Consider the following 13,211-nt stretch of genomic DNA (forward strand, 5'->3'; position numbering starts at 1 on the left):
CTGAGAGCTCGGACCAGCATGTCTCTGGCCCTTCTGTGGAATGTGCTAGACTTTGTGGGCATGGGAGCTCTGGCTCTCTCTACCGTTTCATTGACCAGTTAGGTAGCAGCAGAAGCCATCTCCTGCTCCAAACCCACTTCAGCTGGTGCCCAGCGATCAACTCAGAACTGGCACGGACCAGGAGAATCCTAGTGTCTAATTAAAACAAAGCATTGCAATGGTCAGAGATGGATGTTGACACAATGCGATTTCTGCCCAGTGTTCCTCTGAATGTCAAAGTGAAGGAATAACTATGACCCTCTTAGTCATAGTTGGCGGTAGTAACTATATAGAGAGTTAGTGTATTAGAGGATAGTCGGCGGGAGTAACTATATGGAGAGGTGCCACCTCCTCTTGGTCCCACTGAATCTTCAGGCCTGGGGTCCCCTGCCATCCCAGGCTTTTCAGCCAGCCTGAAGAACAGAGTAGCACTCTTCCCTCTGGTCCCAGGCAGACCAGGGGCAGCAGTTGTCAAAAAAGGCTCTTTTTCAACCCTCTGTCTAATTCAACGGAGGATGCAACTGCCCTGGGCGTACCCAGGCACGACTCGCCCACATGCCCAATCTGCCATGCCATGTTTGCCTCTTATAGGGGTAGACATGTGCATGAGCATGCCCAATACCCTGAAAGTTTCCTCGGTGCTGAGGCCGCTTGACTGGACGCTCGTCCAAAGGCCTGATAGGACCCAGAGGACGTCCGCCTTATGGTGGCCTTCGAAAGGGACCATTTGGGTCAGCGGGAGCTTAATGAGCAGATACACACTCTGATGTTGCCTCACTGGTTAGCCGAGGCTATAAAGAAAAAGAGGAGGCAGCTGGCATACAGGGCTCTGCTTGCAGAGTCTGTCACCACACTTCTCATCCCAACGCCAGAGGGGGAACCAGACCCTGGACCAGTATCCCCTCCTCAGCAACCACTCTTTCCTCCAGTGGCCTTCACGCTGGCTGAAAGGGAGAGAGCAACATTGCTTGTGGAACTACCTCCACCCATGGAGGACCCTACTCAAGCCATATGGCAAGAGTTAGAGGCCCTCAGCTCCATCCTCGAGGTGGAGGTTCCAAACGACACCACTGACATCCAGAGACAGCTGGATGACTGGTCTCCTTCCCCTCCTTCGGTTCGCCCAAGACCCAATAAGAGCTTATGGGTTCTGAGGAATTCCGGGGGGAGGAGGCGGATGGAGTATGCCTGATTCAAGTCTGCCTGGAAGAGGGATAGAGGTCTTGTGGCTAGGAGGGTTGCTGCAGGGCAGAGCTGGCTTGCGAATGAGGGACAAAAGCTGGAGGGAACTTCCGACTACTGGCAATCCCTCTTTGCTAGGCCTAGTCCACCCCCAGTCCCAGAGAACATTCCCTTAGCAAGAGAGTTGGTAGAAAGAGAAATCTGGAGCCAATCTCGGAGGGGGATGTGAAGGCAGCACTCCAGGCCACAGATGCCGGAACAGCTAGGGGTTTAGACGAGCAGTCCAAAGCCGACGTCGAGGCCCTTGGACTAGTAAAGCCAAGATGGCTATTTAATGCTATCTTGTGTCTAGGACACAACACAGCGTCTTGTGTCTAGGACACAAGACAGTCAGTTGGACCCAGGCCCAGTCAGTACTTCTTCCAAAGATTGACGAGCCTACCAGTCCATCAGACTTTCGCCCCTTAACAATCACTCTGATTTTGACATGAATCCTCCATTGGGTGCTTACTAAGAGAGTGGCTACCCACACTCCTCTTCCCCAGAGTCAGAGGGGCTTCAAGGCGGAGGAGGGCTCCGCTGCCAACCTCTTGTTGGTACGCGAAGCCATCAAGACCCTCTGTTTGGCATTCCTGGACTTCAGGAAGGCCTTTGACTCTGTGGGGCACCTCGCTCTCAGGACAGCTTGCCTGCACCTCGCTCTCAGGACAGCTTGCCTGAGGTGGGGTTTGGGGGAGAAATTTACCGCCTACATGGGGAATATACTTGACCAAGCCTATACCGATTTAGATGGCATCAGAGTGCCTATTACTAGAGGTGTCATGCAGGGTGACCCATTGTCACCACTGCTATTTAATGTGACCCCCTTGACTAGACCTGGGCAGGACTCACTTCCGCTATTTGGCCTTTGCTCATGATGTGGTGCTGCTGTCGTCCAGCCCAGTTGAGTTGAGGAAAAGTGTCGAGGAAGTAGCCTCTATGGCACAATCCCTCAGCCTGGAGGTAGGGCACAGCAAGTGCGCCACCCTCGGGATTGCAATAGATGGAAAGGGGAAGAAATAGGTCCAGTCAAATATAGAGCTCCACATTGCTGGACAGCCTGTTTGAGCCTTGGCCCCAGGGAAGTTTTACCACTACCTCGGGGTTTAGGTGGGGTCTACTCACTGGGCGAGGGGCACTCACTCCTGTTGGCAAGATTGGTCACGGGGTTGTGGCACTTGCAAAGGTGCCCAGCCATGCCCTAGCAAAAGATGTGGATGCTTGTTAATGTGTTGCTCCCACAGCTGCTCTACCCTACGCTTCACTCTGAGGCGAAAAAGTTCACCCTGAAAAGGATGGATTGGGAAATGTGGAAGTTCACCCAATCAGCCTCCATCTCCCCACTGATACACTCATTGGGTATTTTCATGAGGGGATTAAAGAATGGTGGTCTGGGTGTAACTTCGTTCCTTACTCGGATCCCGCACCTCAGGCACAACTTATTGTCGAGACTGGCCAGTGCTGGATACCAGTCAGTTAGAAGTGTTGCTAGGGAGCACTGCTCCAAATCTACCGGGTCTTCCCTCTCATCTCAGAGGGAGGAGGAAAGCGCACATTGGCGAAACTGACTATGGTTGTCCCACAATGGCAAGGGACTGGAGGGGTCCACACAGACCCCAATTTCGTCATTGTGGGTAGGGGATGGTATAGCTCTCATGCATGGAGGGATCTATGTGCAGGCAATAAAGTTGTGTGGGAACTTGTTGCCGACTCAGGTCCGAAGTGCAAGGGGGCGCCAAAGGGACGCAGTCAACTGTAACCTATGCTACAGCAACAGGCCAGAAAGCCTGGGGTACATCCTCCAGCAGTGCCCAGCCACCGCAGGGGCGAGGTTGGCTAGCCATAACAGACTTTTGGTCAAGTACATCTCCGCCCTCCAGCAGGCTGGGTACCAGACCCATCGTGAGCCGGCAGTTCCAACTGTTGCTGGTGTCAGGTACCCCAACATTATCTGCTGAAAGGGGAATCAAGTGCATGTGATCAACGTCCAGGTCATGGCAGATGCGGCAGCTGGCAACCTGGACGTGGTACATGCCCAAAAGGTGGCGTACTACAACTCGCCATGTGTTTGAGCCTTTGTGGAGGCTCTCACTGGTAGTCCCCCCTATCTTCTCATCATTCATGATGAGTTGGAGGGGGATCCTTGCCTGCCCTTCAATGAACACCTGGACCAGCCTAGGAATGCCTAAGTCAGCCCTCAAACTGATGGTAGTCTACGGACTGTAGGGAGGGGCAAGGATATATCAGTGTCACCACCAGACATCAGGGGCAAGAGTGCGGCAAGCGTGATGGGTGCTTGCACGGTGAGGGGTAGAGGGCTGCTCCCTCGCAGGGCACTCCAGGCTAGTGCCCTGCCGCAAAACACAAAGGAGATACCTGCAACAGCCACAGTCTTCTTCCCTGCCTATCACGGTTCTGGAGCAGTGCCTTGATGATCACCACCCTGTCTGTTGGTTCTGCTGCCTGAAAAATGCCCAGGATGATCACCACTTTGTCTCTGCTGGTCTTCAATATCATACATGATCACCACCTAAAATTTTGTATACATGTTTTGATGACATTATAGGTACCTGCGTGTACATAATTTTTGTATACATCCAACATGCTGTCGCTAATCTAATGTCATCTTCTGGCTATGTGTATGTTTAATGTATGATCACCGCAATAAAGCTTACGCTACACAAGCTTCTTGGTTGGGTAAAGGCGGTGTCACACTAACACTTTTTCCGTCAACTTTTTCCATCATTTTTCTGAAAATCGTCGATATCTTGGCTGCGGCCTGTCACACACAAACGGTGTTTCGTCTGAAACTTTGTCGGCACAGACCAAGGAGTGTAAACAAACATGGAGTCCACGCTGCGGCAAAGATACACTGCTCTGAAACTAGTACTGTGTATTGTGAGACACAGTATTGGAGGGCATAGGTGACTGTGTTGTAAGCCACTCCTTTCAGACCTTTCTTCATATAAGATTCATCTTTATGGTCCCAGAGGCACTTATGGCTCCTTATGCTTTCCACAAGAAACTCCTCTGAAAGGCATGTCCAGCTTGAATGTGGTTTTCCTTCCATGACGAAGCGTAGAGGTGGTAATGACGCTCTGTGAGACAGGTTGAAGCCACGCGGAAAGTCTCGGTCTTGGTCTTGGAAATGTAAACACACGGAAAGTCTCGGTCTTGGTCTTGGAAATGTCAACACGCAGAAAGTCTCGGTCTTGGTCTTGGAAATGTAAACAAAGGCGGAAATTTGCAGGCGGAAACGATCCTGATCGTCTGACAAATTCATGCAATAAGTTCATGCGGAATGATAAAACATTGATAGAAATCGCATTAATCGACAGAAAAAGTGCTAGTGTGATGCCGCCTTAAGGAAGACTAGCGCTTTGTGGGGTCTGTACAGGAATCGGGGGGGAGGGGAGTTTTTTCCCCCTTGGTCTATACAGCTCACGGGTGCACAGGATTGATGGGAGGTCTTAAAGCAGCCAAATGCCTCGTCATCTAATTAGTGACATGCATGAATGGATTAACGAGATTCCCACTGTCCCTATCTACTATCTAGCGAACCCACAGGCAGGGGAATGGGCCTGCGTTTAACAGCGCGGAAAGAAGACGCTGTTGGGCTTGACTCTAGTCTGATTTTGTAGAGACATCAGAGGTGTAGCATAAGTGGGAGGTCATCACATCAGGGTCACTTGTGTGGCCCGTGCAGCCGTCAATGAAATACCACTACTCTGATCGTTTCTTTACTTACTCAGTGAGACAGAATCAGAGCTTCACCACGCAGGATTACCTAGCCTAAAGCGGTGGAAGGGAGGGCCAGCGGCCTCATGGTTGTCGGCTCGACCGGGAATTCATGCCCGCCATGATCCACTCTGAGGACATTATCAGGTGGGGAGTTTGACTGGGCCGGTACATCTGTCAAATGATAACGCAGGTGTCCTAAGGCCAGCTCAGCATGAACAGAAACTTCGCATAGAGCAAAAGGGCAAATGCTGGCTTGATCCTGATTTTCAGTACAAATACAGACTGCGAAAGCAGGGCCTATCGATCCTTTTAACTTTATGACTTTATAACTCACACACCTCACACTCCACTCCACTACATCTGGTCGTCTCACTCTCCTTACACACCTTGCACTCAACTGTAACCATCCTGATTCTTACTACTGGTAAAATCTGGAAGTTATTTGGAAATGCAGGAGCGGAGTCACACATGTCCTCTCTCTCGTCTCGATTCTCTCTCTACACTCATAAGCCATATATATGTGAATCAACCTTTAACCCTCTCACACACCGGATGCACATGTGCACAAAATGTGAAACAGCACTGATGCACACATGCATCAAAAAACTTATTTGAATTCATTAAAAATAAAGTTTCTGGTGTAAGTGCATCAGTTTTTGGTGAGTCAAAGATGATCATAAGTTTCACAAAAGAAGTGAATTTGCAAGAGTGATATTTTTCAGAAAAGGCTGATGTGTGTTAGATAACATGTCAGTTTCAGTCTGTGACTCAGGCTGTCTGCTCGTAATCCGAGATGAATGCTGACTTAAGTTTTCCTTTATTTTCTTGAGATCTAATAGACACATCACAGTGACAATAGTACCATTACAAAGGTCATAAAAAGATGGCTTCGGTGATGTGTAGAATGCTCACAAGAAAAGTTTTGAGCTATGAAGTTGAGAACCTTTTTTTGTTTTTCATATTTATTTTTGAGGGGGAAATTAATGAAATTACTTTTCAGTGAATTTACTGTGATCATCATAAAGATATTTTTCTTGTAAATCTAGTGATGTATAATACATGCCTACTTTTAAGTCTCAAAGGAAAGAAAACTGATTTCAAATCAAAGTTTTATAAGATGTATTGAGAGGCCTGCCAACAGAAGAGATATTGGAAAGGAAATTTATGAAACTGGTATGGCTGGTGCGTGAGAGGGTTAACATATGGCTCACAGAGCTGTTGAATCACTAAAACTCACTACTGTACAAAGAATAAATTATTTGTTATATAGCTATGGAAATATGAAAGTATGCAATATAAAGAAGAGATGTGGTGTGTCTTAAATATCACTTGCACTTGTAAGCAAAGGAAGTAATTAGTGTCCATAGAGGAATAAAAAAAAAATGTACTGGTTTGCTAAAATCAAGGGGACTCTGTATATCCTAGTATAGAGTCCTTGCTAACATTAGCATCAGTGACTTTGCCATAAATTGAAGCACAACAATCTAGAGTGGGTGTTGTGGAATTTATTCAATTGTGAAGGGCATGTACAAAGATTTGATGGGGTGATGGTATAACCGTTAAGGGATAAGAAGTGCAAAATGGAAATGATGGACTCTGGACATGGTGGACATGTCTCACTGGAGACATGGCTGCACCTGGCTGCATGGCCTGACGAGGAGGCCGTGATGCTCTGTGTCTCTGACCTTCAATGTGCCCTGGACATGAGGTTCAACACAGAACAGTGGGAGGCTATGAAGCCCAAGGAGACGCTGGACGCCATCGGGAAACTTGTGCTGCAGACGGTGAACCAAGCAGCGAGTGAGGTAGTCACACATCTTGTGCCATGCCCCAGGTGAGTCAGTGAGAGCGTACATGACTTGGTGTGCCCAAGAGGCTGTGGATTGTGGCTTCCAGTGTCTCAAGTGTTGTAATGACTTGCTGGAGTGCATGCTCACGCAGAAATTAATGGTGGGCCTGCATGATCCCGCCTTAAAACAGGAAGTGTTCCACTGGTGTGACTCCTTTGAGGGCATAGATAACCTATCAAGCTTTTGTTCCACCTTTGATGCAGCCCAGCATGACACAGCAAAATTCACACAGGAAAGAGCAATGACTGGAGTCAACATCACCACCAATGATGTTGCTGAGGTGGAGCCTCTAGTTGCCACCCCACACCAGCCAGCATGCCCCACCAAGCATGTTTCCTGCAATCCTCCCACCAACAACCCACTCAGCACGATGGCCAGGCAGTGTTATAATTGCAGAGAGAGTCACAGTTCAGACAAGATGTCATACCTGGTGTACACTCGCAAGTGTGGAGCCTGCAGCAAGCAGGGCCATTTCATAAGAATGTGCAGGATAGCCAGGACACAAGTCAAGTAAACTGGTGAGCGGTATTACCTTTGGCGTGGCGACTCTAATCCCCGAGCCTGTTCCGCAGGTGGCGGTGGGGCCACAGACAAGCAATGTGACATGGAAAGTGACAGCTGTAGCTGACACAGGGGCACAGGTGTGTGTCATGGGCCCCACCCTGATAGCGTTGCTAGGTCTCAAGCCTGCACAGTTACAACGTCAGGCTGGCATCCGAGACCTGGCAAAGATCCCCCTCACCAATCTCAGCGCAGCTCCATGCCATATCAGCCTCCCCCAGGTACTCCAGTGTTCAAGAGGTGTACTTCATTAAGTATGTGGAATGTATGTACCTGTCATTTACTACCTGGAAAAAACTTGGCCTTCTCCACACTAATTTTCCCCAATCATCACTGCTGGTTACCAGCGTGGGGATTGTGAGTGACGACGTTGGCAGCAGCATTTTGATGTGACCCACCTCAATGCCTCTTCAGCCTCTCGAGGAAAATATTGCTCGTCTCGAGGAATGGCTCTTAAAATTGTTTTCGTCCTCCATCTTCAAACAGGTACCCACTTCGGGTGATGCAGGGCCCTTCACAGCACATCCACCTCAAAGAAGGCATGCGGCCCCATACCTGCCATACGCCTGCTTCCATCCTCAAGCACTGAACGAATGAGGTAAAAAAAGAAAGCTTGATGACAATGTCAAGAGAGGGGTAATTCGTCCATTGCATTCAGGGAAGGCTACTGAATGGTGTGCTTGGAAGGTTGTGGTGGCTAAGAAATCCGGGAAACTTCCAGAAGGTAAATTCCTGCTGCCCACAGGAGATGCACCACACCAAGGCACCCTTAGACATGGTGTCTGATGTACTCATGCACTCCTACAAGACAGTGGCTAATGCACACTTGGGGTTTCATCAAGTCATGCTAGAGGAAGAAAGTAGACATTCATCACACAATGGGGGCGGTACCAGTACTGCTGCACACCTACAAGGCACTGCTCTGCAACTGATGCCTACACTAAGAGGTTAGATGACGCCATGACTGACTTCCTTCACAAGCACAAGTGTGTTGATGACATCCTCCTTTATGACTTCAGCAATGACGGGGCCTTCTGGCACACATACGACTTCTTGGAAGTGTGCCAAGAAGGGTATCGCCCTCAAGCCTGAGAAGTTCAGATTATGCCATCAAAGAGTAGAATTCGTGAGCTTCCACCTTGGTTGGGAGTATAGTCTGACTGAGGACAGATTGACAACCATCTGAGACTTCGTCATGCCAGCACAGCCCACAATCACTTGCGTGAGGTCTTGGTTCAGTTTTGTTAATCAACTGGCACCATTCCTGGCCACTGCCCCTGTAATGACAACCTTCAGAGACCGCCTCATGGGGCCCACAGGAAGCAAGGTCTGCAACTCCAACTGAAATTCAAGGAGGACAAGGAAACCATCTGCCAGCTGGCCAAGGACAGACTACCTTACTACAAGCAAACCTGGCCCACTGTGGTCATCACCGACTGGAGTAAGGAGAGGATCGGATTTGTTGTCCTCCAGCAATACTGCTTCTGCGTGTCTGTTGATGCACTGTTCTGCTGCAAAGGAGTATGGCGCCTGGCTCTCTGTGGCAGCTGCCACCTTGCTGTGGCAGAGGCAAGATACACACCCATTGAGGGGAGGCCCTTGTGGTGGTCTGGTGCCTCTTAAAGACACTACTCTTCCTGCTGGGATGCCCCAATATAGTACTGGTGACTGACCACCCCCTGCTCGTAGGGGGGAAACTGCGCAATGGACTTTCTGTCCAGGAAGACACTGCCAGATGCATCAGCGGCATTGAACTGGTGCAGTACCCACACACCAAAACATGGAATGGGGCAGGAACGGTTGTGGAGGACCGAGGAAATAGGCAGTACCTCATCAGATTGGATGGTAGTGGGTGAGTATCTCTCGGGACTAAGAAACACCTGAGACCTGCCACACACATCAGCTGATGAGCCAGGTGTCAGGAACAAGGAAGCGTCCAATGCAACACAGCCACCACACTTCCTCCAACAGTCACCAGCGCACATCCCAGCCAGGAGACCAATACACTGCCATGATGGCTTGAGGATTATACAGTAATCCCTTGACTACTGCGAGTGTTAAGTTCCAAACCCTCCCACGACAAGATGTAAATCCGCGAAATTGTAACAGTACTATATTGTGTACTTTTTGTATTATTTTTTTTAATTTTTTTATAATTTGTATACATTTACTATATTATTTTTATATATTTAAACTTTTATATACTCGTACTCTCCCCACAGTTTTATAGACCTTTGCTATACTCTTTAAACTCAAACTTACTTTTAGACACATCCTTACATATTGAAAAAATAAATAAATAATAATAATAATAATAAATAATAAATTAAGTACACTTACCTATGAATATAATACAACTTGATTCACGATGATGATGATGATGATTAACTGTGCATTACTGAACAATGTAGGTGATGACGATGTATAGGAAAAGATTACGGCCGACAGCCCGACACACGTAGGCGGTGCAAGGTAGGGTTTGTTTATGTTTAGGAAAACTGATCGCCTACCCATAATTTTACACCATATTCATCCATTGTTACTGTATGTAAAGCGTATATACCTCACGTCATTATTCCTTGGCATTTATAAGTGAAATGTTCAATAGTTTTCTATTTGCATGAAAACGTGTAATATGTGTAAGTATCAGTGTTCAATGCTATATTAAGCACAGAAGCCGATGCTCACTTGTTAGTAGTGTGGGGTTAACCTGCTGGTCGCCTGCGGGCATCACTCACGGCCAAGTCGCGCTCAGACAAAGACGGGCAGGATGGTGACCGAGGTAAATACTTTAATTTTGTAGTAAAAACTGATTGTCATAGTGCCAAGTTAATCGCATGTATTGTTAATGAATATTGTAATATGTTGAAAGTGTTTAATATCAGTGTATAATGTTATTTTGTAAGAAATTGAGACCGAAAACTTGTTCGCAGTTCTTACAGTCATGCCTACCTCATCAATAAACGTGTCAGGGAGAACTGCCTTTCCTCAACCCTACGATGATGGGTGTGATCAGTAAAACAGATCACCTGAGAGCCAATTGATGCCCAGCCGGTGCGGCTACAGTAAGAACTCGACCTACAAGCAAGAAATTGGCTTCATGTGAAACCGTAGCAAGAGTGAGTCACAGGACAAGGGGACGCTGACGTAAGTCTATAGGTTGACCTCTGAGGCCCTGCGGTCAGCTCTACCCTTGACAACAACCACTCCCTTCTACCCACTGTGCCTCGCCACCATTTTGTAAAACCTATGGTCACAGGCAAGAAAGCATAATAGTATGTATGTGCACTGAATTGAGTAGCCTAAGTGAAAATTATCCACAGTTAGCTAGTATTAGAGTGGTAATTTTAATTGCTCTTTCAGTGTCTCAGTATTGACACAATTAAGTTGTTAGATATGTCTGATACTGGGGAAATTAATGCCGTAGATGGCCTTATGGAAGGTGAGGGTGAGCAAGTGGACAAGGATCAAACTTGTATTGAAGAAGTTAGTGTCGTCAGGAAGCGAGTGCTGACCAACAAAGGAAGAGAATATCAAGTCAGTGTAACCAAAGGAAGAGCAGAGTCCTGTAAGCGTAAATGGAGCACTGTTACCAGCAAAATTAAGAAAGGACTAAAAATTGTAATTAGCCCCTTTGAATTAGAGCCCATGTCAAGTGAAGTAATAGAGGCATTTCATCAGTATTATGTGGAATACACAAAACTGGTGGAACTAGAGTCAGAAAAGTCAGAGGAGCTAAATGAAGAGCTGGAACACAACCAACGAGTTCACCATGAAATATTAGGAAATATAGAATGTAAAAGAAAAGAGTTAAAGAATGACAAAGGATCAATTTGTTCTAGCAAACGGTCTAGACATTCTAGATTCTCATCTATGTCATCACGTTCATCAGCACAAAGAAAGCAAGAAGCAGCAGCAAAGGTAGCCAGACTTAGAAAGGAAATGGAATATCATGATAGTTTAGCAGAGGCAGAAGTTGTGTTAACTAAGACAAAAGCAGAGGCAGAAGCAATGTTCTCAAAGAAAAAGAAAGAGAGATTTAGCAGTCGCTAGTGCAGAACTTAATGCTCTTAGCTTAGTTGAAGAAGAAGTAAAAATGCTTCCAGGTAATGATGAAAGTGTAGAGAAGCAAAGTTATCTTCAACAATACATAGAGTCACAAAATGAAATGAAAGCACAAGCAATTGCAAATCAACAAAGTGACAGTGCCATGCCTCACAAATATGTTACATTCCATGACCCACAGGAACCTTCTTGCAATAGATATAATGAATTGATGACAAATGAAGTAGATGGACAAATATTTAGTGAACCTCAGGTAATAAATCTCAACCCTACAGCTCAAAGTCTTGTACCATGCTCTCATAGACACACTCATAATGTCAACATGCCTAATAATGTGAGACAATCATCAATCCTTTTCCCATCCTAGGGAAACCTTTGCAATCAACATACCTGATCCCAAGTTGAGCCTCCTTCCAATAGAACCTAACACTTTTGATGGAGAACCCATGGAATTTCCAAGTTGGTTGAAAAACTTTGAAACTTATGTAGAGTCTAAAACTTCTATTGGTAGAGAGAGACTTGCCTACTTAGACAGGTATACAACTGGTGAGGCAAAGGATGCCATTAAAATGTTAATGCACTTTAACTCTGATGCTGACTATGTGCAAGCAAAGAAAATTCTTAGGGATAGATTTGGAAACAAAAGTATCATAGCTGATGCTTACACAAAACAGTTAATGAATTGGCTACCAATCTCTCCGCATAATGGTCCAGCATTAACAGCATTCTCAGATTTTTTGAAGTGCTGTTTAGCTGCAATGAAACACACTTCTCATTTGTCATTTCTGAATGACCCTAGAGAGCAGAGAAAGGTGCCAGCAAAACTCCCAGAACATATTGTTCATGACTGGAGAAAGCAAGTAATGATATATCTTGATACTAACAGTAATATCAACACTCCTAGTAGCAATGAAGAGCACCACCCACCCTTTGAAATGTTATATGAATTTGTCCAGAAAGAAGCAAAAGGAGTAAGCAATCCCTTTGTTTCCTGGAATTTAGTAAGTAGGGAAGTAAATGACTGGATCAAAACTCACACAAGGGCAACCAATTGGAAACCAAGGGAATCAAACATCATGACAAAGAATAGAAGGAGTAGAACTTTCATGGCTAAAGCAATTGAGGAAAAACCAATGTGGTCATTCCAAAGTAAAGTAAATGTACAAGCCAACAAACAGTATCCCAAGGACCAGGGAAGGAAAGGACGATTCTGTCACTACTGTACAAAGGATCATGATTTAGATGATTGCAAGGAATTTGCAAAACTTGATGGTAATACTAGGTACAAATTTGCTAAAGAAAAATGGTTATGTACAGGGTGTCTAAAAATGGGTCACAAGGGAAAGAATTGTAGAAGAAGGAAAGTTTGTAAAGTATGTCAGAGATACCATCCCACAGCTCTTCACAATGATGATATGACGAGAACAGAGCCAAAAGGTGCCAGCACAAGCAACTCAGCCTAAAGATGATAAACCCACAGTAGTAGCAAATAAGGTCAAAGTTACAGAATCAGTGACACATGACATGCACACCATGATAGTTCCTGTATGGTTACATCATGTTAGTAATGAAGAGAATAAAGTTTTAGTGTATGCCCTGCTGGATGAGCAGTCTGATGCTTCATTCATCAAGGAAAGCACTCTGAATAAATTGGGAGTTAGCGGACCATCAGTGTCACTTAATATCCACACAATAAGTGGAAAACAAATCACTGATTCTATCAAAATTCATGGA

The sequence above is a fragment of the Scylla paramamosain genome, chromosome 4 (genome assembly GCF_035594125.1).
Source record: "Scylla paramamosain isolate STU-SP2022 chromosome 4, ASM3559412v1, whole genome shotgun sequence".
NCBI classification, from domain to species: Eukaryota; Metazoa; Arthropoda; class Malacostraca; order Decapoda; family Portunidae; genus Scylla; species Scylla paramamosain.